Source organism: Aptenodytes patagonicus, chromosome 2, assembly GCF_965638725.1.
Source record: "Aptenodytes patagonicus chromosome 2, bAptPat1.pri.cur, whole genome shotgun sequence".
Taxonomy (NCBI): domain Eukaryota; kingdom Metazoa; phylum Chordata; class Aves; order Sphenisciformes; family Spheniscidae; genus Aptenodytes; species Aptenodytes patagonicus.
Window position 1 is genome coordinate 124,592,522 of NC_134950.1, and position 24,650 is coordinate 124,617,171.

At 37.3% G+C, this 24,650-nt stretch overlaps 1 protein-coding gene across 1 annotated transcript in view; it reads left to right on the forward strand.

The window, feature by feature from the left end:
• The window catches only part of ZNRF2 (zinc and ring finger 2), a 62,681-nt gene that overhangs the window by 8,306 nt on the left and 29,725 nt on the right, over nt 1-24,650 (forward strand). The window lies entirely within an intron of this gene.

Here is a 24,650-nt window from a genome sequence, read left to right on the forward strand (position 1 = left end):
CGAGTCGGGCTACTATAATTAGTCCCTATGTCAGATTGATTTATACTGCGATTTCACTATGGTTTTAAAAATTGAAGGTGGAGTTTTTAGACGTGAGAGGTTAGTTGAGCATCTGGAGTATTATCAATGCTAGTAAATTACTTTGTTATGTCAGAACTAGCACATTTCCTGAATGTGCATAAAGGCTATTCTGTGGGGAAAAATGAAGCTTTAGTTATGATTCTCCTGGAAACTTTTTTTATAAAGTATAGGTATCTATATGTTTGCTTGAATTGGAAATATAGTTAAGGCACTTACCACGTATTTGAGATTATTAGGACTTAATGCAAAAAGGGGAGGGACCCGTGTCTTATTAAAATACAGATGCATCTGTCTTTGAATATTGAATTTGACACAAAATTGAAGGACGGGTTCTTACTGAATTGCGCTGAGTAAACCTAAATGCAGTTCTTCTGTGCTGCTGAAATAAAAACTGTCATAGTGTATACAAACAGATGTGGCCTTCATGAAAGAAATTTAAAACTGGTGAAGTTTTCCATGTGCAGCAAAAGAAAGGTCTCCTTAGAAGTGCTTTCTACAGATTGCCTGAACACACAGGACAGTATTTTAAGAATCTTAAAAAAAATTTCTTTTATAATGAAATCTGGACCAATCTGGTGATAGTCTTTCAGAAAACTTACAAAATAAACCATGTTCCTGCTAAGAATCCTAGATAGTTCCCTGAAACTCATGCTGCTTTTGAATCCTGACTTCCTGCAGCTATCAGGAGTTTTACTTCTTGTGGACTGAAGAACATCACTCCTCCTTGATTCTTGAGCGTGAATATGGATTGAATATGGATTTTGCCCAGTATGGGCAAAAATCTTGCCTGTCTTGAGAAAATGCTATGGCCCTACCAGACAGAGCAGAGCATCATCAGTTAAGCAGATTTCAGAGAGATAATGGTGGAGGATCTCCAGAATATAAAGAACAGTGACAATAGTAAAATGCAGTTCTCTATGGTCATTTAACTGCTTTCACCATGAGGGAATCCTCTTTCTTCTTATTGACTTTGCTGCATCAGCAAGGATGACTAGAATAGCCTAAAGCAAGGATGACTGAAGTAGCCTAAGATGCCAGACCTGAGGATTTGCTGTCCATTTTCTTGGGTGTTTTGCTGTCCTTTGGGAAGAATGAGTTTAAAATCACACACCTGCATTCTGAATGTTGGAAGGCATATTATGCTTGTGCAGCAAGTGGCTCAGGGCTCCTATAGTCTCTTAAACTGGATAAGCATGATTTGTCTTCAGAGGTGATTTTGATAAAGTGTCCTGAAAGGTAGTATTACTGAGTTCAGGTGTGAAGTGCCCAAATACAGGGTTACCTATGCAACTTTCTTCTAGAACTTTTTTTTTTTCCCAGTTGTGATTTTGCAGCCTTAATGGTCAATTAGGGTTGGTTTGAGTGTTTTGGTTTGGTTTCCCCCCCCCCCTTATCCATATGGGTATAGCTGTTAGACATAGTCGGATCAACTTGTTTCTTTTCTATATTGGGAGTAGTACTGAATATATGACAAGTAGACTGTTTGAGTTCAAAACAAAAAAGACCCCACTTTTTGTTAAAGCTCTGTCAATCTATTAACGAATTACAATTCCAAAATAATAAAAACATAATTGTAAAACTAATTCCATATTTTTAAAGTGCTGTGTAAAGAAATAGAATACATGCTCCACCCATGCAATAGACCCACAAGGCTGTTGCTGGCTGAAGAGAAATGATCTACTGGAACAGCACGTGAATGAAACCAGCGTGAAATTCACATATGTAAAAGGGCTGCATGCTATCAAAGAAACACCCTTTGAATATCTAATTCAGCTGTCCTAACATTTGGATACTAGATGACAAGTGTACAGGCATTGCCTCACTACTTAAGGACTGAAGTATATTACTCTTCAGTTAGCTTTAAATATGTTTGCTACAGCTCAGCCTTGGATTAGTTTATATCCGAATATCTCATATCCATGAATTTGTGTGTTTTGTAAGTGATAACATTTTCAAAAACAGATGATACTGGGCTTCTTCATAACCATGGATGTGAAAAACCAAAGTGTTTAAAATGCTTTTGAAGTAAAATACAGTACTTAAATAGCTTCCAGTTTGGAGGAAATACAGATTCCATTGCTAGCATAATAAACGGTGTGCTAAAATAAACTTTGGTTTTCACGCTCTTGTTAAGACCAAGATCCAGTGACAACATACAGCTAGGGAGTGGAGGAAATGTTCCTTGCCAATGTGGGACTAGTTCTGCTGCAAACACAGAAATAAGAAGGCTAACACAAATAATGTGTTTTATGTTGCGCAAGTGTGGGGGATGATGTCTTCAGCCCAGGTTATTCTCCTTTGTGTCTCCACTGTGCCTCTCCAGTTGTAAAGCACACAGTTGCATTCAGCTGATGAAGTCAAAAGGAAACGATGAACGCATTTGGAGCTGGAGGGCAAGAGTTCCTTCTAGTGAGCTGGGTGGGTATATATGACTTCCCTCTACAGGTGTGCAGGCAATCAAGCTTTCAAATGTATTTAATGATTGTACATTTTGCTTTAAAGCTTTATTCAGAAGAAATGTTCAAAAGAGTTTTAAGCCCGGATGATGTAATTTCTTGATCTTAAACAGTTTAATATGTTGGGGAAATCTACTGATTTGTGAAAAGTGGGCTAGAACTAAGCTTTATGAAGACCGCTTGGGCTGGCAGCAGTGTTGAGATTGTTCCTGTCCACACAGATAAGGCAAGTTTATGCTGTCATGGAACCTGAGGTCATGGAGTGGTTGTCAAAAGCATTCTAGTTTTTAAATTCTGGCCAGTATTGATTCTCTTTTAGGGATTGGCTAGCTGTAATCTTTGGTCAAGGTAATTTTGATCACTGGCTAAATAATTTTTTAAAAAACTTGTTAAATATTTGACCTTTTATTATTACTATTATTATTATTAACAGAGCAAAAAATTCCCAGTAGCTCTGCTGCAGTCCTTGCTTTTAGCAGTGCTAGAAAAGTCAGTAGGAATTAATTTCTGTAATTTCTTTCAACTCTTGGAAAAAATTATACTCTGAACAGTTTTTATCAATGCTAAGTATGACTTGCTTTGTATTTGTTGTAACAGACATGGTAGTCTTTCTCTGCAAAATACTTGCTTATGTATGGCTGTTGCCTGATTTTTAATAGTGGGTTAATGATATTGACCTCCATTTTAGCTGAATTTTAACTTACTGATGAAAATGCTGGCATACAGGTTTTATATTTTATCTTGGTATTTTATTGATGAAAAACATGTCTTTAGCAGCAAAGCTAGAAGTAGCCAAAAACATCAAAAAATGAAGTAGATCCCTGTTGAAGTGTACTGGAGGGGTGGTTCTTGTATTTTGCTACCCACAGGTTGTTCCTTCCATCTCTGCCGTTCCACCATTTGTTCATTAGTTAACTAATGAAAATGGCACGTGTAGGGTGTAGTGTGGTGTTGAACCATAGAATGTTGTTGGCTTTTCAAGTCTAAAAAGCTATACAGCCATGTTGTTGGTTTGGTGGTACATCTGGATTGCTAACTATGCTGAGAAACAGGGCGCTGGGCTAATGTAGCTATACTGCCTTTTAATAATGGAAATTACTCTAGCTATAGCTCTGATGTAACAAGCTGAGAAAGGGAGACCTGAAGGTATTCTGGTCTAGATGAGATGATATCAATTTGGGGATTATTCTGGTTTTCCCCTTGTTTTGCTCAACAAATACCTTAGCTTGCAGGTTAAGTATGCAAAAGTGATGCATAATTTGTCAACAGGAGGAGGGCTCTTAAATGCTTGCAAATAGTCAAACGTCTACTTCTATTTAGCTGTAATATTTGTAAAATGTTCTGCATTTTACAAAGTGCTGCAGAATACTAATGATAAGATGCACTTCTAGGGAATCTTATTTTTCTTCCTTTTCCCATCATGGATTTGGACTGTTTCTGGGCTGCTTAACAGCTGAGTCCTGTGGCAGCCTATTCTTAATTGTAAAACTTCATTAGCTGTAGCATGCAAGCTTTCTTTGAAATACGTTTAAAAACAAATGTTTGTATTGAACACATGGCTGGTGTGACACTATCTGCAAAGATGCAGAATTAAAATGAGTGAAAAACATAAGCACCTCAGGAAATCTTAACCTTAAAGAAAATCCTCTGAAAACGATGCCAAATTTGTAAGCAAGAGAGGGGAGGAGGAAAAGTCTGTATGGAAAGGTGGTGTTTGTTATGTTACTTTTACTTGGAATCAGGATGCACGAATATGTGTGCTGATAACAGTTGTTTTCCGATCTCTTGAACTGTGATCCTGTGACACACTAAAGCTTATTGAGAGCCTCTACTTTTTTCTTCCTTTTCTCTGCCCTCTTGCTTTTTTTGTGTGTGGATGAGTCATCTTGCTTGCAACACCTGTATTAGTAACTGAAGTGCTATTGGAAACAAAAATAGATCTGCAGAAAGACTGATTTAGCTGGATCTTAAAAATATTCCCGTTTTAAAAAAAAATCAGTATCGTAGTTGAGGAATTTTTTCTTTTTTTCTTAGAAAGACATAATTTTGGGTATTACATTTAATTTGGATTTTAACTTAGTTATCCTAGTTTTATCTAGCAATAGTTATATCTGTAGTGTTAATGGAGGAGTAACACTGAAGAGAAACACTGCAATAGATAATTAGTTCTATATCAAAGAGAAGAGAGGCCATTTTGATGAAATTCTTTATTTTAGGGTATCTATTTTTAGGTATTTTCTTGTCTACAGTTTTTCTAACTTGCATTTCCCCAAACTTGAAAATTGTGATGTAACTTTTTTCTTTTCATTTGCAGTGTTTTGAAGTGCACACAAGTTAAAACTGATTAAACTTGCTTCCTCAAAGATCTAAGTGGGTAAATGTGCTGTACATATAGCACAAGGCATTAAAGCCTGGAACTTAAATGTCAACATACTAAATTCAAATCCTGTCAGTTTTCTGTTTATGCCTTACAGATTTGTAAATTTACAAAGTTACACACTTGTAATTCAATTTCAGACGTGACATTTCATGTAGAAATAGGAAAGGAAGAAAGCCTCAAGTCAGTACCTTGCTTTTCTTGCATTTTCCCTACAGTAGTTTCTCTCTGACATATTTAGCCTTGTGCTCCTTCAGGCAGTGATGATAAATGTACTAGGTACAATGTTTTTAAGCTATTGGTACAGCTAAAACACTATGAGGACAGCTTTACTCAAGTCACTAAGTCTTGCACGTGTAGAACTTTTGGTATACTCACAAATCTGCCTTGAAGAGCATAATCCCATTTGTCAAGAATTGTCATATGTAACTGACAAGAATTCCCTCTTCTGCTGAAGGAAAGGAGCTCTTTCTGTAATCTCAGTATTCACACCTTTAAATTGTTAGATTTATAGTCCTTTGCAGAAACTCCTAAACTGCAAGCTAATTTTAATGGTGCTTTCCTAAGCATGAAAGTCAGTGAATGGTATGACAATTGAACCCTATAACTGAGGGTTAGGAATATCACCACAAGTACATGTCCATAGAGGGGTAAGTATGGAGGAAAGATACTTTGTCAGCTGTTACAGTCATTTATTATTGTATGCAGTACTTAAACATTGCATTTTCCTTTCTTACACAGTGTGTTGGAAAACAACGGGCCTTGCTCTCGACATTATAAATGAATTTTCATTATTATTTTTAGGTTAGTAGGCATACAAGGTCTTTTTCCCCAAAACTTTACACAAAAGGGGTTACAAGAACAGATTTAATTCTAATGAGTGATGTGTGGGTAAAAGTCTCTTTGTTGATGATCATAGCACTTGAAGGGACCTTGAGGTTAACAGTTCCTTCCTGGCACTGGAATGCGGGATCAGTTGGGTTTAGCCAGTTCCGAGCAGGTGATGTTTACCTATTCTTTCTTAATTTCTTAATGGAAAACGATCTCATTCCTTGGGTATTTTATTCTGACAACTAATCTTACCATTGGAAAACTTCCTAGTAAGCAAATTACTCTTACTGTTTCACAACTGATTCCAAATTTTATGCAGAAATTTGCAATTGATGCATTTTTATTATTGGGTAGTTCTTTCTTCATACAAATGTGAATGGCTCTTTTTTCCTTTTTAATTGTACTTGACTCTTTCTAGCTATTAGATACAATTTCAACAATGTATATAGCCTTGAAATGTAACTGAAAGGGCACTTAATGCACTGTTATGGTTTAGTATATCAATTTTTTTATCCGCTTACTTTGAATTAGGCTTGTAGAAAGCTCTAATTTGCTAGATGTGTCTGACAAAAAAGGACCAGGGTGGTAATGAGGCAGACAAGATTTAACAATAAAGTAACTGTCTTAAAAAAACTTCAGTTGCTGTTTTTGTCAGTGATTGTCTGCCTAGCCAGATTCAGGAGGACAGATTGATAACAGTATTCATTAAAATAGACTTATGTAGAGAGTTATCTGGTATTACTGTTTGTGTTAGCTAGTAAACTTGAAACTGTTTCTTCCTGCATAAACAAGAAAGCCAGCTGCAATTATTCTTTAAAACTCAAAGCATCTGACTGGGCTGTGAAAAACCTTTCAGAACACAGACAAATGTACAATTGTGACTGTGTATACAAATGGGCACTAGTGCTGTATAAATAGAGGGGGATTTCAGGATTTTTTTTACACTTGCATATACCTCATCATCCTTTACACAAACTGAAGTTAGTATCTTTGCGTCTTTAAGCCATGAATCTTGCCTAAAGACCAAGAGTATAAACCATTAAAAGGGCTCGATTCTGGCCTGGCTGCGGAAGACAGACCTCATGTATTGCTATCTATTTGTGTCATTGTTGTGGTATTTGGCTAACTGCACTTAATAACAGGATTAACAAAAGACTAATAATCAAGGATAAATTGTTCAGGGTTTAATACACACACCGTAGAAGCCAAAAAGAAGAAAAACCTCAAACCCAGGCGAGCCCCTCCCAGGCCAGAGACCTGTTCAGCACCCGCGCCCTGGACAGCTCAAGCGAAGCCTCTTCCAGGCGGCCGCTCCCCTCCAGGTGCTCCTGCTGCCCGGTGGGATGCGCCGGATTCTTTAGCCGGGAGATAAAACAAGGTACCTGTCAAGAATAGTACGTTTCATGATGGCCCAAAGCTTTCTGGTTGGGCTACTGAATTGTATTTAAAAGACCAAGAGTTTGTGATAGACCCTCATTGCCCCAGTTCCCTGTGGTACAGAAAGCAGCTTTGACAGCCTTGAGAGTAGACCAGATAGACTTCCCCTGGAAGGCTTTTGTAACTCTTTCAAAGTCTGACTTGTATACCTACACTTCCTATGTGTTGGTTCTTTTTTTTTTTTTTTAAATCTTATTTGGGTTTTAGAAGGTCAATCTTCATCTATTTGTTCACTTTTATCCTAGAAAATAGATTTCTTGTCACAGCTTTCCCAAATATTGCTAAGCTAGCTTCCTTGTTCTTAGTTTCATCTCTGTTGTTTGTTTTTCACGTGGTTTACGGACTTTCTGGAGCTAGTTCTCATTTTCTGCTAAAAGTTTTATTAGTCTTGTAGTTTCAGCTGGACTTCCCTGCTTGGTTCCTTCCAGTAAGTGGAATTAGGAAAAGAAAAAGCTGGTTATACAGATCCTTTCTATTATCACGCTGTCTGTTCAGTTTTCTTTGACACTATGCGACACTACTTTTTAAAATGAGATTATTAAAATATTTGACCTTAAATGTTTAAAAACCTGGAGAAACTTCTGGTATGTTTTGAATTAGTATTAGAAAGATGCCTTGAGCAGTAGGAGGCTCACTGAAAGATTAACCTTTCAAAATAACATTAGTTTTTCTTAACAAGAGGTTAAAATCTAGAAGGTGTTATTCTGAAATATTTACTTTTGAAAAGAGATAGTTTTGCATCCAGTAATGCTGAGGTAACAAGATAAGATCCATCTTTTGTGTGGAGGAAAAAGAACAAAACATGTAAATATTTAATTTCACTTAATGGCTTTCAAAGCCAAGATGGAAAACACAGTAATACTTTGATTCATGTGTGAAAACAGGGTTTGTAAATACTTCAGTGACCTTTTTCCTTTCTTTTTATGACCCTGCTGCAGAGAGCTATGTGGTTTGAATATTTTTTTCCCTATTGTTAAGTGCAGTTTATTTAAGATAGTATGTGCTTTTTTTCCTACTTACTGTTATCTTTTTACAAATGTCTTGCAGGATTTTCCTTAGGGGTGGGAATCCTAAGTAAATATTATTTCCTTTTTATGCTGAAGACCTTTCAGTATACTACCATACCATTACGCTAGCTTCTGTAAGAACATTGGCAGCTTTATTCAGTTTGTTCCTAGACAAATAAAAAAGGAAGCCACGTGCATTTCTTACACTCCCTCCCTACTGGAAGAAATAAAATGAATTTCAGGAGGAAAAGAAACAAAACTGGTTTTGCTATTTTAATTGTTGGAGTACATGCATTTCAACTTCTAAATGAAAAATGGAAATACCATCATTAAACAAAATTGGTATTAGAGTTTCCTCAATGTTCTGGAGAAGCTGTGTTTCCAAATCAGTTGTCCCTAACTTATGGGTAACTTGGCTTTGTTTAGGTTGGACCTCTGCCATGTGTCTGGGAACTGTGGCAAGCTGTTGGGTAATTTCCAGGGTTGCATTCCACTTTTCAATTTTTTTTTTTTCTCCCCTTAAACTTGCTTCATTGGAGAGATGATATATAACATGATTTTATTTATAAGTCAAAGGTTTTTATTGAAGTCACATTCTAGAAGCTATTTCCCTGGTATTCTGATTTCTTAGGCTTGGTATAAGAACAGTTTGTTCCCTGAGTAGTTACAGAAACATACGGAGATTGGATAGTGAATGAAACGCTATTCATACTTGCTTGGATGGGAGGAACGTGGTTGGGGATGGAACCCACCAGGTACATTTACATTTAAATAAATTTAAAATCTACTTTAACAGATTAGCCAGTGCAAGACAAAAGCTAGTAGTTTTATAAGAGGTTTTTTTTTTCCTTGCCTCACTTTCAATTTCTTTCTGTAAAAATATTCCCTGAGGGCATAGGGCATAGGAATTGGTAATAAAAGTTGTCATAACTGGTACTTCAGAAGATGTTCCTGTGTCTTTTATATATTGCTTGTGTACAAGCAGTTTGTCTACTAAAAAAAAAAAAGCTTTGTAGCTGTCTATATTAATACATTTGAGATCAGAATTTTTGTCTAAATTGCTTTTAAAAACTAAGATTTGTGTATACATGTTCTTGCCAGAATATTAATAGATTAGAAGACTGTATTGTCCTTTTAGTACTTTGAATTTATTCCAGAAGGCTTGCTGTTTTATTTTGTTTGATGGTACTACCCTCAACTTTGTGAGATACCAGGCTAGGTCAAGAGCATCAATAACATACTGCAGGATTTATAATCTCACCTATGTTGTAGGTCAAGTAACATGCTGAATTGACATAAATGCATCTGAAAAATTTGGTTTATTCTTTTAAGAGCCTAAATGAACTTTTTTCCCCTTGAAGCTGTCACTGTATGGTTCTAGAGTAACTAGGTGACAGTGTAACAAGATTAGTCTGTCTCAAGATTTAGTGCAACTTGTATGAATTTTGTTGCAGGTAGAAACCTGGTGAATGAGTTGAAGTTTTTATTTTTCCTTCTGGAAGTCATTGTGCAGATGTTAAGTGCTGTGAACTCCCTTCCTTAACTAAGAGCTTAATTTTCATTGTAGTTTTGAATGTCTCTGATGTCAATAAAAATTGTCCTACCTACACAATAGTGAAGAAGGGAAATTTTCATGTTTATGTTGACTTCTACCCCAAAACATACTCTTGTATGTAAAATATTTATGTTTCCATGTGTATGACATAACCCTTCCAACTGCATCTGTTTTTTTCCTTTTAGGCCAGCTTCTGGACAGTTTTGATACAGTTTTAGCTAAGGGCTGGTTTTACACCAAGAGCAGAATTTCAGTCTGTCCTACCACGTTCTGTGGAAAGTACCAGACAAAGAGCATGTCAGGCTAAAGTCTTCTGTTCACAGAACAAGTTCAGCAGTCACTTGTTTTTCAACCTAGAGCTGGAGGATCTCCCTGAAAGATTAGGCAGCTGTTAGTCTTCTGTAGCCTGCCTACTGCCCTGTGGAGATGTCTTCCAAACCAGAAACTGCTGTTGTAGATTACAGGATTAATAGAATGAATGGTACAATATCTACACAGTTCTGGAAAACAAAGATATAAGTTTAGATGTTTAAATGGCATTCTCGCTGCACAAAGCCAGGAATTGTATTGAGTGTTGCTTCTTCTCAAGGAAAAAACAATAAAAGTAGGTTTCTCTTATTGGCACATCTCCCACTTTACTGATTTCTGATTTGATACAGCTGCTGTAAAGGACAGGTATGGCAAGACCTCTGCTAGAGAGAGGAAGAGTGTGCTTTTGTGATGACCAACAGGAATGTCAGGCTTCCTTTGGGAGCTTTTATTAGGTGTTCCTGAAAATGGTAGTTAAAGGCAATTTTTAAAAAAAGTTACTTGATAAAACAACAAAGCCCGGAGGCAGAGGCTGTCCTTTACATGCCTGTGGCTTACTTCTCAGTAGTCTTTAATATGGATAGAGTTTACTGTGGAAGAACTGGAACAAGTCTGTCTTTTCACCAGAGCTGATGCCTTATGCCTGGCTTAATCTCACTGATTTGTTGGTGGCCATAGTGTGAAATTTATCACAGTTGCTGTTACTGCACTCACCTGTGTGCAATGGACTTGCCTTCTGAGGGCTTCTCCTACAACGAAAGGAGTGGGTTTAAGCTGGTGTCCATGTGGGAAACAGCTACTTTGACCTCTCCTAAAATCCAGAATAGAAAAGCTTTCTAGAAAACTGGTAACAAGGTTTAAGTGTGAAAGAGTTATCCTTCAAGAGCAACATGGAGATTTTTATTTTGTAAGACATTGAAAGTACATCTTCTGTCTACTGAAACAGAAGTCTTTTTGAGGGACTAATGCTCCTCTTAGATAAAGGAGGAGATCTAATTTGAAACAGAAAAATGCCTATAAATAATATTAATTCTTTGCAGTTCTTAAAACCTGGTCTGTGAAGAGTAACAATGTGACAATTCAGTACCCAAATACTTAGCAGTATAAAATCTTTCTTGCTTGGAGAATGGTTTCTTTAACTGAAAGTGTCTTTTGAGAACTAGTGTTTCTTTCACAGAAGATTTTGGGAAGTTGTGATTTTTTTTCAACCTAGAATGAAAGGCTACAATGGGAAAATAGATATAAATCTGTGTCTCTCATCATTTTGGCATTGGGGTGGTAGTAGTAGTAGTCCTGAGTAGTCTTACCTTAGGACTTTAGATGTCTGAAGTGGTGGAAGATTCATAAATTATTTTTTAATGAGTGCCTTACACTTTAAAAAAGTGGGAATTGGAAGAGAATTAAATCCTAGTTGTTTGAGAAGGGCTAGGTGTTGGGTTATTTAATGTGCATCATGGAAGTGTTTTTCTTTAAATAAGTGTTGTGGTTTAACCTCAGTCGGCAACTGAGCACCACACAGCTGCTCGCTCACTCCCCCTTCCCCCCCCGTGGGATGGGGGAGAGAATCGGAAGAGTCAAAGTGAGAAAACTCGTGGGTTGAGATAAAAACAGTTTAATAATTGAAGTAGAATAAAATCCTAATAATATACAAAGCAAGTGATGCACAATGCAATTGCTCACCACCTGCCGACCAATGCCCAGCCAGCCCCCGAGCAGCGGTCCCCCCAGCCAGCTTTCCCCCGTTTATGTACTGAGCATGACGTCAGATGGTATGGAATGTCCCTTTGGCCAGTTTGGGTCAGCTGTCCTGGCTGTGCCCCCTCCCAGCTTCTTGTGCACCTCCAGCCTTCTCAGTCGGTAGAGCATGGGAAGCTGAAAAGTCCTTGACTAGTATAAGCACTACTTAGCAACAACTAAAACATCGGTGTGTTATCAACATTATTCTCCTCCTAAATCCAAAACACAGCACTGTACCAGCTACTAGGAAGAAAATTAACTCTGTCCCAGCCGAAACCAGGACAATAAGTTGTTTGCTGCTGAAGTATGTATGTAGTACACATTTGGGGTGCATCCTTCATTAGCTTGTCTCTTGTTCTAGAAGTCCACAGGTTTTTGGTGTGGAGGTTTTTTTGTTTGTTTTGTTTATGTCCTGGAAAGGGTTTCCTTAAATGCACCTCACTGGTCTTTGCCCTCTAGCTGCTGTTTTGATCCTATCAGTCTCTGAATTGTTTTATATGCTGCTGGCAGGCTAGCTAATACAGCAAGGTGCAGTAGGCTGCTCCAGTGTACCACTGGGAAAGCTCAGTCCTGCTTGCTTGGGCTGTTCCCCACCAGCTGACATGCACACGCAGGAAGGGACAGCAAGAGCAAAAAAGGAGGTAGTGCTGCCAGGAGACAGAAGGAAGGTGAAGGGATGAGCACGTAAATGAGCTGAGAGGAGTGCAGGCTCAAACTCTGGCATTCTTTATGCTGCCCTCAAGAGCTGTTCTGAAGAGCTTTTTTCTTCTTTCAAAATCAGATTTTTTTTGTTTGAGCATTTTATTATTTATATTTTAACTGCTCAGTCACTGGTTTTAGGGATCTGTGGTAGAGCCTTGCGAACTCATTAGGTAAGGCTCTGATTAAGAAGGCAGCACTACATGGAAAGGCAGAGCAAATTTATGTCATGATTTACTTTTTCTGTGACCCTTGTCTCAATGTTGTTGTGGGCAAATAGCATTTTTATATAAGGTGACACCTAGAGACTTAATGAGAATTGTTTGTCTTTCTGTGTAAGCTAGGGCAAGTTTCTTACTGCCTTTCTAAAGTATATAATGGAGACATTGCTCCTATTGTAACCATTGCTTTTTCTTGTCTATTTTAGAGTGTAAGCTCTTTGGAGGAGGGACTAATACATATATGTGAACAAACATATTTGCAGGACTTAGCACACTACGATCCTGATCTTATAAGGGCATTCCTGAAATAGGAATACTAACTATGATCGCTATTTAGTCAGTTGTTTAAAAAACCAACCAACCAAACAAAAACCCACAAAAAAAACCCCAAAACCCAACATCCCTTTCTTATTAAAATATAATTTATTATATTTTAATATATTATATATAATTAATTATATTAATATATTTATATTAGCATGTTGCAGTTTCATGCTATCTCAGTATTCAAACTCAAGATAGCGTCTCTTTTTTAATGTATAATGCTTATATATATATCAATTGACAGATCATGATTTTATTTGAACAGTAAAGAACAAAACATACTTCTTTAAATAGTTGCAGTTTGTCTTACCTCCAGTAGCGTTATGGATAAGTAAAGCAATGAAAGTATATACTTCCTTAAATAAAAGCCATGATTGGATAAGTAAAAGCATTTGAGTTGCCATGTCATTTTTCAAACTGCTGAAAAGTAAAAATATCTGTCATTTTAACAAACTTGTTCCAACTGCACATCCCTGTTAAAACTTATTTACAGTCTATGCTGTGTGTGCGTGTATGCATGCATATGTGGGTCTTACTAGCATGATCTGGTTAATGAAAAAAAGATGTTTCTCTTCTAAGCGTAGATGTTTAAAATAGGTAACTAATCAAATTTCTCAACAATATGACTGATAGACCAATGCAGCAGTTGTGAACAGAGAAAAATAGAAAATACTCAGTAGCATTCTCTACAAAGGTCATTTAAAATGTGAGTGATACACAAAATATTTCTTAAGAGTTTGTTCAAACAGTGGCATCTTAACCATGAAAAAGCAAGAATTACATTGCTGACTTGTTGCTGTGGTAGGAATGATGTGGCGCATCATTTGAAAGTTTGGTTGGTTTGTGATTTATGGATGTTCTGTAAAGTTTTGCAGAATATGGTATGGGTGTTACGTATTCCCTCTTAATAGAGGTAAAAGACTAAATATAGATGAAGCTGTCATGATTGGTATGTTTAAAGCATGTAAGTCAATAGCTTGATTTTCTTCAGCTTTTACTGACAATAGTTAAGAAAACTTAGTTGGGGGTTATTTCTTTATGGGTTCGGTTCTATCTTTTTCTGAATTATGCATCTTCTTTACTATTCCTCTTATTAGGCATTTGGCATACTTTCTTCACTATGGTACATCCCCAAATGTTATTAAAAGGTTCTGTCTTAGAAATAGGAACTTTTACAAAACCTTTGCATTATAATACATAAATGCGTATCATTCAAACTTAAGAAACTGCTCTCATTTTATCAAAATTTGTACATGATTCATGTTAAACACTTAAATTCTGTTAATACTGAAGGATTTAATGATCTAATTCCAGTGTACATCTTTCTGAAATTATGTGTTCTGTAACCCTTGGGCTTCTCCGTATTTTGTAAGATTCTCTTTAATTATTCTGTTAAAGTCTGGTTTCTTATGAACCTACATCCTAGTTTCTGCAATAGTCCATACACTAAGGTAAATATTTTCAAAGTTGGAAGAATAGAGGGGTCAATGCAGAGTGAACTTCTATTCGTTGAATTTTCCATTTAAAAACAAAAGGCTGCTTTATGATAAGCAGAGATGTCAGTACTTTTAAAAAGTTATTCCTTAAACAAAATTCCTTTGTGCTGAGGATGAATGATATTTTTCAGCCCAGACTTTTCTACTAAGCTCAGTCCTTATTCATAAGTCATTCCTTTACTCTGGGGGAAAAAAAACTCAACAAACCCAAATAAACAAACAAACCAACCACCATACTTACTCTACTCTCACCAGTTTCAGGTGAATGAAAGTAAATTAGTCCATAGGTTAGATGGTTCCCCTGCAGATTTAAGAAATTGGTGCCCTCTGTGGAGGACTGCTATTTTGAGAGCTAAAGAGGAAAAATATAGATTATAATAATGCAGGAAAGTCTGCTGCTGTGCTTAGGTAATAAAAACTCTTGTATGTGTGATTAAAAAATGAGATGAAAAGCACAAGAAAACAAGTATGCTTTGAAACATTTCTCCTTGACACTCTTGAAACTGTACTTTTAATAGGTATAATTGTTCTGTTATACTGAATGATAAATGTAATTATAACTATTTTTGACATATAATTTAATGTTGCTGTCAAAAAATGAAACATTATTATGTTTAGAATTAATATTTAAACTCCTGAGAACATCCCACATAATAATTTAACTTTTTATTTACATATATTCCTCCCAGTTGTAATCTTTAATATTTTGTACTCTGACTTTTTTGTTATTGATTGGTTTTCCCCTTTTTTCTTTGTCACTGCTACCTCTATTTCTGCAGGAACAAGTAGGTTATTGGTAAGTATTTCAATTAAATCAGACTTTACAAAGTTTTGCCTTAGTGAGGACTCTCCCCCCCCCCCCCCCCCTTACTTTGGTAAAAACTTTGTAGACAACAGACCAATTGTCTGTAAATGCTGTGCTTTCTCAGGTCTCCATTATTGCCTTGTTTGTGTAGTAGAGTAATAGTTTTCAGATTCTCCGAGAGACTTTGTCTTCTGCATGCTTTCAAGCAGCATCACTATCTGTGCTGTCTTCTAAGATGCTGCCTTCTCCTGGGCCTTGCTCCTTTGTTCCTGTCTGCTGCGTTTCAAGTGCAGTGTTTACTTTGTCTCTCCCATTTCTTTTTTTCATAAGACCTCACATGCATTTTGGCCAGTTTGCTCAGAAGACTTCTCTGCGTCCAACAAGATGCTCTGTTTCACGTGTTCAGTTCAGTCATCCTTGTCAACCATTATTCAGCTGTTTTCACATCATACCTCTTCCCTTTTAGCTATCATTAAATATACTCTTGGCATGGTATAGCCACCCTCTCCTCTTTTATTATCGTGCTTAATGTAATTTTAATCATATTTGTTGCATTGTACAGTACAAGTTTTCAAGATATTAATGTCTGTGCATTTTCAAAAAGTAGGACTTCATTCTTTCTTCTTATCTTTGAGCAGCTCTTCTTATACTTCCTTTTAAATCATGTGATTTCTAATGGAAACTTCTTCTTTAACCCTAGTATATTTTTGAACGTAGTGTCTTTATTGACAGTGTGAAGAAGGGAAGGGGGGGGGTAGACAAACCGGTTCCCTGTACTTAAAAATAGGTAGTTGTCTTGCCAAATTACTCGGTTACTCCAGAAGAGCCTACTTCTGACAGTAGAATGCTGTTATCCTGTCTGTCTGTCTTCCCCAACTTTCATTGTGAAAAAGGTCTTTCCACTCATCATTTCAGGTGTTTGAGGAAAATATTGCTCAAGGTAATGACAGAAAATGGAGGGAATAGGAAAACTAAGGAAGAAAGAAAAAATAAATTTATAGGTTCAGGAGAGACTAGGAATGAGAGAGAAGGATTCTTCCTCCAACTGTGATAGGTGAGTTAAGAAGAAAAAAGCAATGGGAATATGTAATATCTCTAAAGTAAGAGTTTTAAGGCATTTCATTTGCATAAAGTTTTCAGACCTCCAGGCTGATATGCAGTGAGTTATTTGACATCATCTGGTAATGCAAGAACTAAGCTTGTTTGAGAGGTTAATCTTGCCTGCTGTGTGTAAATAAAATACGTTTGTGCCCCAAACTGTTGACCATGCTTTCTGGCTACTTGCTTTCTGAATAAGGTAGTTGATGGGGCTCCAAAATGTGTCCAACCTGGCTTAACTGCGTATTCAGAGAACTTTGTTGTCCTCCACACAGCCCCATAAGATTTCTCCAAAGTGGCAAGAGCCCCACTTGTGTACAGAAGCCTCTGAAATGGTGATAGGGCTAGTTTCTTCCCATACTACTGGTGTTACTCTGCCAGTGTGACTAGAAGGGGACCTTGCTCTTATCTCTGCTTGCCAGAGATCTGATGATGAACAGACATGAGAGAGAAGGAAAAGTTTCTTTCCTTTGTTGCCCTTGATTCAGAGTTTGGAAGGGAGTCATCACACCTATATGAAAGAGAGAGAGAGAGAGAAAGTGTGTTTCCTTGGGTTCTCTCCCCTGCCCCGCTCCCTTGGGAAAGATGCTATGGAAATTAATGGTATTCTTCTGGGGAACAAGTTGATAAGTGGAGTTTTTGGTTCCTAGTTGAAAATACACTTCTCAAACGTAGTAAGCTAAAATCTAAAATCATCTGGATTTAGGGTGTGGGTGGAGCCTTTTTTAGATGAAAACTGAGGCTTGCTCTTACCTTTAAATCTACCAAATGCAACTCTCAACATAAGTTTATATTCACACTTGTCTGTCTTCAGCTGCTTCTGTTCTGTTGAGAAACTTGTAGTATGGATCTGTGCGGGGGGTGTGTGTGTGTGTGACATGTCTGAAATAAAGTTAATAAAGTAGTAAGCTAAAGAGTGAATTCATAGCTTACAAGTCACTTTAAAAACTGTTCTTGTTTGTGTGCTTGTCAATTTGGAAGTGCAAAGACTCTACGAGTTTGGATGAAGGAGACTTGAGTGGTCTCTCATCTACCTTGACTACAGATCCCTATGGATGATGGGATGGGGGGGTAACACCCACCCGCAAACACAGGTGGAACTAAGAAGCTCTTTCCTCCTCCCTTTGTTGGGTGCTTGCATCGGTCTAAAATGTCACTCTTAAAAAGCTGTTCCTCTAATAGCAGCTGTTCTTATTTTTGTATTAAGAGGTGAAATCAATCTTTCCACAGGTTTTTCCCACCTGTAATTTCATCTTCTATTTTGCAAGATATTTTAGCATGGGGCTTTTTTCCCTCTCTTTTAATGGTTGTATTTATTGTTCTTCAGTTTCTAAAAATGTGCAGCTGTCAATTATAATTATCATCACATGTTACTTTTACATTGGTGTTAGACACCTGAAGTTGTGCAGTTGATAAGGGCTTAGGAGAATGAAGTATTATCCAAACATATTGTCTCTAATTATTCCATGGGCTCCTTAACTAAAACAAGTTTCAGGTTTGTTTTTATGCCCCATTTTTCCTATCCCCCCTTTCCCACTGAGTGCTGTGGGAGCTTTAAATCAGAAAAAACAAGAGAAAATCCCTCATTTCCCTCAAGGAATTCACAAGTGTGTTAACCTCAGTTTTATGGCACAAAAGTGGGGAAGAAACCCCCTCTAGATTATGAGCACAAAATCAGGAAGTGCTGAGAAGAAGAAATTATTTGTGCTTATCCTGGTTCAGTTTTCTAGAAAAGACAGAGTTTGGAACACTTGTATTATGTTCCTTATTTCTATTTGATTTCCTATTCTCTCCCAAATTGAGGGGAGTATTTCTTTATTTCTTTTCATCTCCAGAAGTCTTTCCAGATGGTGCTGTGTTTTCCCAGCTTAGGCCACTGACAGCATAAGGAAGGATGGAAACTAGAGAACTAGATGTATCTTTTCACCGAGACACTTCCTCCCTTAATAAAAAACTTCTGTACATAAAATGGCAAACTTTCTCCGAGTAGCCACTTGTATTGGGAGCTACAGCACCTAGAAATTCTCCTGTAGAGGGTTACCCGGGAATTGGTAATACTTTTTTTTCTTTTACCTTCTAACTTAAAGACATTTTTAACATGTCAGTTCTCTGTTCTTGAATTTGGTGTGAAATAATCTTCATATTCTCTCTGATGGTAAGGGTAAAGTTGCCAGGTAAGATATTAGCTGTGTTAAAGCAATATGCTTTCATGTATAAAGCTTCATGGTTTTGAGCTTAAGGAATTACTCATTCTGTCTTTCCATTTCAGCTGTCTGAGGAGAAGAGAGAATTCTGTAGCCACATAACTCTGATAGGCCATGTAGTCTTTACTGCAGCTTTTTTTTCCCCCTTAAGTTTTACTAATTAGTTTACAGAAGAAGGGAGTAACAGAAGTTTCACTTGACCAGTACTGTTGTTACTTTACCGAGAATCTGAATTATTTCCATCTATTTTTCTGCTGTTCTTACAATCTCACTTCATAGTCCTCTACACAGTTGAATATAAAAGGAAGAAGTGGAAGAAGTAGAGGCATTATACTGTGATTTTAATAAAATGTTTTGTGCTATTCTGCTTTATATTCTCATTAGCAAACTTAGAGAATATGATCTAGGTGAAAAAGTAGGTGGATACTGAAATAGTTGGAAAAAAAATCCTGTGGGATTGCTCTAGGAGAACAATTCAAATCAAGTACCACCGTGGTCTACTTTGGGTCCATTTTCAATCATCTTTTTTTGGAGGGTGGGCACTTTAAAAAAGGAAATATAATGCCAAACTTGTAAGAACTGAAAGCACTACGGAGGGCAAAATTGGAGTTCATAATTGTTTTTAACATGTTAGAAAAGTGTTCATAATTGATTAAAAAAGACAAATAAGAATTACTAAATGTGAGGAGAAATAAAACATACCACTAAAAAATGGGACCTGGCTAGTAACAGTTCTACTGAAGATTTAGGGATTGTTATGGGTCACGAGAGGAATGAGCTAATAATCTGTTGGTTGGTTTAAAATGTACATGTACATACCTATATATACACACACATAAGGGAGAGATCTCTATGTATAGGTAGATCTATATATAGATATTCAACCCTAGTGTAACAGAATGATGTGATAGGTAACTATTAATTTCTTCTTAGGCCTTGTGAAGTCTTAGCCCGAAAGCTCTGCCCAGTTCTTGGCAATGCAATATGTTAAGGTTGGAGAGAGTCCAGAGGACAGCAATAGGAATAAAAGGTTTAGGCATCAGGGTCTGTGAGGAAAGATTAGAGTAACTCAGGTTTTTTTCAGGCTAGGGGAAAAAGACGAACGGCACACATTTTTCCAGTGTGAACATGGTTTTTATACTGAGGATAGTTATCGACTGTTTTCCATGTCTACTGAACACATAAGAAGTAATCAACCTTTTTGTAAGTGAAGGCTGCCAGATTAGAGATAAGAGATTTTTCTAACTCCCTAGGAATACCTGATCAGCATTGTAGGTTGTCCAGGATGTCTGTAAAATCTTTCACTAGTTGATTTTTAAGGGCAGATTAAGTCCTCTAAGTACGTTTAACGCAGTTTCCCAGTGTGGGATAGACTTGGTGACCTCTTGAGGTCCTTTCTAACATGTTTCTCTGATTATGTGAGGTCTTTTCTGTTTATTGGGGGGAGGGGATTATTTGTGTTGTTTTGTTTTAGCATCACTATGCAGGCTTTATTTGTGTGACAGTAATCTTGCATACCACCCTCATACCATCATATTTCCTGGATGCTGTGCTTCCAGATTGTCTATACTTATTTTTCTAAGTACTGAAGAACAAGTGCATGTACGTAAGTAACATTTGTCAGGCTTCTTATTGTCAAATACATTTTAGAAAAGTATGTGTATACAAGGATTTCTCTTTTCTTACGACTTCTTTAAATGTAAACCAAGATGGATTTGTCCATCTTATTTGAAAACACAAAGATACAAAAACTTAAAATACTAATATGTTGCATGCTTATTTTAAAAGAACAGCTGGTCTCATTATACTTTTCATTTGGTTTTGGCAATGTTCCAGTTGAGATGTTTTCTGCTGAAAGGTTACTCTGATCAGGCTGATGCAGTCTTTTGTGTTGGTGCAGCTTTTATTCGTGGTTATTTCTTGCTGCAACTGTTTAATATTGACCAAAAGGATCATCCATTCTTCTGTGCAAGTCTAATACCGCTTTAACGTGTTTCCTTTATGTGCAATTCTGTGACACGCTGCACTGTATTGTCTGGAAGCTCTTAGCTCTTTTTTTTCCCCCCCACAAAGTAGATATTCCAGAATGAGTGCCAACATGATTTTGCAAAAATTAGAGGTCCAGGAGATTGTTATTTGTTGGATGGTTTTTGTTTGCTTTGCTATGCGCTGAACTGCAAGTTAAACAGTTTGATGTTTGCAAAGCAAGGCAAACACAGTAAGATATCAATAAGAGGTTGAAACTGGTAGGGATAGAGTGAGTGGCCACCCATCGACCTGTCACTGTGGATAGTTTCCAAGCCTGCTAGAGATGAAAGTTACGAGTTCGGTAGATGGATGTGAGAGAAGATGGGATTTCTTGGCTAACTGGAGGTTCATTTGCAAAAGATGGCAGAGTCTGAAGAAAGTGATACATTCAAGAGAGAATGAGAGAGAGAATTCACCTCTGAATTAAGTTCTGCTACTTGCGCAGGTTTAGTTATTTCAAACTTTCTGTGCCAGGTTGGGGTTTTCTAGTAGCTGTACTGCAACTTTCTGTTCTGTTCTGTCTCTCTTTTCTTGTAATTGTATTTTTTTCCAGGACTATGGTTTTGTTTTAAGTAATGTATTACTTTCAGTATTGTAGTCAGGGTTGTGAAACTAGATGATGGGAGCTTGTAAGAAATTGTCTTCCTGCCTCTTAAGCATGCAGTTGTAAAAGTCAGCTAGAGGCGTGTGCTTCCTCAGTTTTGGTTCTCAGTTCTTTCCTGCTGTACAGAAAGAGAATGGGGTGAGAGGTGGTTCTGCCCCTGACTTAGGCTGTATCACAGGCAATGTCCTCTCTACTATGGGAGAAGGAAGGACAGCTTTGCAGTGATACGCTGACAAACAGTGACAACCCTAATAAAAAGGTGAGTTCCTCATCTTGGATGAGGATAAGGGATGATGTGAAACCAGCACCTTCATAAGAGCTCGATTTTTACCTAGAACTATACATTATCTCTTGTGCTTTCCTTGTAAAGAGAGTGAGAAAGTAGTTAATTGAGTTTCACAGTTTTTAGAGGACACTTCAGGTGATGCCATCTCATCTGATTACTACTTCCACTTTGTGGTCCAATTGTCTGTGAATGCATTGTTTATCTGCAAAACTCAGTAAAACAAGTCATGTAGAGAGCAAGTTTTTTTTGACCTGTTGCTGATTGTTAAAGTCATGTGAAACTTTCTTCAAGTTATCGGAATTGTTCCTTGAGACTGGTGGTAAAAACAAACATAGGCTATAAATGTCGTTAGCCTGCTGGGCAGTGGTACAATAGAGTCTTTGTTCTTATGGAGTACTTAATTGTAAACTGGGTCATGAAACTATTGCCTTCTGATTTGATGAAAGGTAAGAAAATACCAGCTTTTTTAAAGGACCTTTAACTGCCTTGTGGACAGTGTTGATTGTTCACTTATTTTTCAAATACAGTTAAAAAATAAAGTAAGTATTGTGTCTACAGTCGAAATAATTTGTTCTTTAGTGTTACTAAAGGAGTTGGAAATAGTAATTTCCTTCACACAAAACATACACTGTGCATCTCTTGTGGAAGATGGCTAAATCCAGGAGCTGGTTATGGCAGCAGATGTTGTGAAGGAATGAGAAGTTGGATTGCACTTGTATTTGAAAAATTTTTCATCAAGTGTTGCAAGCTCAAGACTCTTTTTCTGCTGTTATGCTAGTCTCTGGCATGCAGCTGATGCTGGTCCCTGGAAAAACATCTTTTCCACAGCTACCTTTGCCACTGGCAGCTAAATTGGTCCATAAGGCTTAGTTAAGTGTGATGTCCTCTACTTCTTGGGTTCTTCAGTGTACTGTTCTGCATGCTGAGTAGAGCTACAGCAGCCAGATATCCCAGACTTGCTGTGTCAGGAGGATATTTGTAGTTGTTTAAGTATTACCTTCAGATCCCCCTTGACACTGGACAAGCCACAAGATACTGTATTGTTAAAATACTTACTATATTGCTAGAATGCAGACTGTTTACTAGGTTTAGGGGCAGGTATGTGGTAGTATAAGCATATTCAGCTGAATACTCTAGGTGGATAACCAAAACATTTTTCACAGTTGTCTATCTTTAAGCATGGTTTTAAGTAAAAGCATTATTATTATTAATAATAATAATATCATAATCATTATTATTTACCCAAACTCTCCCTACTGTTTTATTTGGATTTAAGTATTCCCTCCAAGCATTCCTGGGATATGTACCTTCTTAATAACACTGTTAACTTTAGCAGTGGTTCTAAAGACCTATTGATGGTTTTCCCTGCCCCCTGTCACTCCCAATTAGATGTGCTGATGACCCTAGGGAATAAGCTAGAAGGGTTCTGTCCAGAAAGCAGAGGGAACCTGTTAATGACTGTCCTGGTGCTTAACTAGCCATGAACATAAATGTTAACTTGCTGTAATGCAAACACTCCCTTCTGGCACAGCAGGACTCAGTCTGCAGTGTGTAAGGAAGTTACATGCTTTTTCACATCAAAATATGTTGTCAGTTGTGCCTTATAGAAGCATATAAATGAGAATAATGCATGGGTCTTGGTATGTTTGGACTAGACTTAAGAGTAATCAGCGGCATTAGGTTGATAAAGGTTGAGAGAAAATTTACCCTGGGTCAGTTTTTGAAGAAAAACATAACAAAACAGTTATGGGTGGGTTTGGGTGTTTGGAGGACTGAGATACTAGTTTCGATTTTAGTCATGTTGAGATGCACCCTGGGGGAAGGAGGCTACATAGTGGCTGAAGGGTCAGTGACAAAGCTTTCTACAAGTAAATTACTCCTTTCAACTTGTTTTTTCCAACAAATGTGTTTGGCTGTCATATGCTTATTAACCTGTGGTTGTAACTGTTGTTTATAAAGATGTGGGTTGGGGGAGGAGGATTGAAAATAAGGAGAGAAGAGCAATATTTAAACTGAAGGGTACACAAGAAGAAATAGATACAAACTGCTTATGACTAAAATGGGAAGAATCAGAACTGTACTTTATCTCAGGAAGTGGTTTCCAGTACACGTTCCGCTGCTGCTCAGAGTTCCTCATGGGTATTACCAATTGTCTGGTTTGACTTGCTTCCTATTAGCTGCACAAAAAAAAAAAAAAAAATCATTGTCTTGATAAATGAAATGCATTATTTCTATCAAGTGCTAATGCTTCAGGTTAGTTGCTTGATCTACGTCTGGATAATAATTAACACTAAAGATCAAAATTCTCAGGCATCAGTAATTTGAAAGTGCAGCATCAAGTCACTTGTCATCCTTGACTGACTCGGTTCATTATGGAATCCCAAGGTTAGAAGTACAAAAGCAAGGGGCAACAAACTAAAACGTGTGGGAGCAGGCCCAGATGTGGATGTTGGTGGAAGGTGCAGTGGCCGTTTATACATGCCTGCATCGTTACTTTTCAACAGCATCAAAGAAAAAGTTGCTCCTTTGCACTGAGCATGGATTTAGATATTTTTGCTGTATGTTATTCTGTAGGTATACTCCTTAACAGCTGTTACGCATCAAGATTCCTGTTGGTGGCTTATTGTCTCTCATTTGTGTGTTAATTATTCAGCAGATCAAAATCAGACTTTTCTGTGGACCGTAAAACGTGTCCAACCAATCTTGTCCTTTAACTGGAAGACTGCTGTCTTTGGTAATGAAATAAATTGGAAGTATTAAGCAGTTTTGTCATGGACTATTATGCAGTTGCATCACAATCCAGACTGTCTTAATTATTCTTTACCCCATATTGCCGCAGGCTGTGACCTCACAAGCTAAACAAGGTCATGCTTGGCTAGGATGAGAGAAGTCAAACAAATTCAGTGCTACAGGAAATATTAGTGATTCAGTAGGTGAGGCAACACCCCTGAGTTAGTGTTTTCCCTGTGCCCCAGACTGGTAAAAGATGCTGCAGCTTGCATGATGAGATGTAAAACCGAGATCCTTTGTCAAAGTTTCAATGCTATTCCTGGTAAAAGTGCAGATGTTAATTCAGGGTTCTTGCCCAAGTTCAG